Here is a 2,207-nt window from a genome sequence, read left to right on the forward strand (position 1 = left end):
TATGGAGTGGTTCTACTCTGTGCACATGAGGTCATCGTAAGTCAGAATCTGATAATAATTTTGCATCCACTAACAACATCATTTTTACCCTTCTAGTCCAGGTTGCCTCAGGAACTCTGATGGCATTAAGTCCAGGTTGCCTTAGGCATAACTTAAATATTTAGAAGCTGAAGTGGATGATAAGTGGCTCCAATGGTGCAAAGTTTTTAAAATAAAGTTAACAATTTCTGCAGATATTCCTGAGCTCAGATTTATACATCTTCATTATTGAAGATATATCAATATTTGAGTCAACCACTCCTCTATTTAGATGTGACTGGCTTCTACAAAGTGTAAGGAAAGACTTTTCATTGACAAATGAAGATGGAAGATCTGTCTTGTGTTGCTTGTATCTGGCATTGTGCAAAACAGAAGTTATTATTCCTTATGTCAAACCTTGATTATGATTTCAAGAGTTTGAAAATAATTCAGGTGTCACTCAATTTGTTCTCATTCCCTATCTCCTGCCATGCTTCCCCTACCTATACAAAGTAAATAAGTTATCCCTTATGAAATACTAATGGGCTGGTGCTATAAATTGCTTGATGTGCCCCTTCTAGCCATTGTCCTCCATTCTGTGATGTATTGTACATCCTACTGTCCATCCCTATTTAGGGTGCTGTGCTAATTAAGGTCGGGTGTCAACTTGGCTGAGCAGCTGTTAGTAGTCATTCTCTATGATGATGACAATCATTGTGCTGGTGGGATTTTCTGCTGATTGTTAAAGCCATCCACTTGGATTGTTTCTGTTGGAGCAACAGAGGTGGGATATATTTTGAGTCCTGACTTGCCAGAGGGTATAACTCAAATCACCACCCTTAGCTTCCTTGAGTGTATACCTATGAGTCTCCTGAGAAGGTTTGCCCTCCTCTTGCTCTGGTTGTGTATTTAGCTCATTGTCATCTCATGCCTGGATTTGGGACAGCAGCCATCATCTGATCTGCTGATCAAGGTTCTTCAAACCCCAAGAATTGGGAGGATCTTCCAGACCTACTCACAGACCTGGGACTTGCCAGCCTGCCAGCCTCCACCACTACTATGTGAAATGATCCCTTCGGTGTCTGTGAGACATTCCAGAGAAATACAGAACCCTAAGATGGGGAGTTTACTGAGAGGAGGTTGTATTGTTGTTGCTATGCGAGGAGGAGTTAATGTCTGAAATGATGGAGTGGCATAGTAATTTGGATATTTGGGACATCTTTAACCTCCACCTCATGGGGACTGGCCTCATGCTGATCTTTCTAAGAGAAATTGTTCAAGCATCTGGGCACAGTACCATGTAGTAAAATAAATTAAATTACTTTAATTATCACAAAAGACCTAGAAGGAAGGTACTATTATTATCCCCTTTATATTTGGAAAACTAAGTCCTACACTGTTGAAAAACTGGACTGAGTTTATTACTGAGTTTACTACTTGTAAGTGAAGGAGGGAGGTGGGGAGTACTGATGGTTAACACTCTCACTACTAATCTAAATGTTGGAATGTTTATGTCCACATAAAGTTACCTTGGAAGAAAGCCTGGAAAATTCAAAACTCTTTGAAGCAGTGTTCTACTTTGACACACATGTGGTCACAATGAATCAGAGTCAACTCAATGGCAACTAGCATAAGTGCGGGAGTAGGGACTCATACCCAAGAAGTTCAATTTTAGAAAACATGCAACATTAGTATGCTCTACTGCCTTATCTCACAGGTAATTGATTCAGTCCTCATGAACCCTCAGGGAGCTCTGGTGGTGTAGTGCCTAAGGCATTTGACTGCTAACCAGAAGGCTGGCGGTTCAAACCCACCAGCCTCTCCTCTGAAGGAAGGTTAGGCAATCTACTTCCATAGTGATATCACCTTGGAAAACCAAGGAGGGGTCGCTGTGAGTTGGATCCAACTCGACAGCAGTGTTATATTATTATTATTATTATTATTTAATGAGCCCTCAAGGCAAGAGCCAAGCCTTGCCTTTGGTGATGGCAAGCATGGTGGAGTGTGTGGGAGAAACCTGTAATTAGTTCCAACCTAAACTTGATATCCCTAGACCTGTGCTACCTCAGCCAAGTAGCAGAATCTCCCCAAAGCCTTTCTGTGATTTACTGGTCCTGATGCTGGAACTTCTGCCTGGCTTCCTGAGGTCCTATAATTGCCTTCGTTAAAACCATTAATCCACACGGTAC

This window comes from Orycteropus afer, unplaced genomic scaffold (assembly GCF_000298275.1).
Source record: "Orycteropus afer afer isolate SDZICR_OR568_19922 unplaced genomic scaffold, OryAfe1.0 scaffold00022, whole genome shotgun sequence".
In the NCBI taxonomy this organism is placed as follows: domain Eukaryota; kingdom Metazoa; phylum Chordata; class Mammalia; order Tubulidentata; family Orycteropodidae; genus Orycteropus; species Orycteropus afer.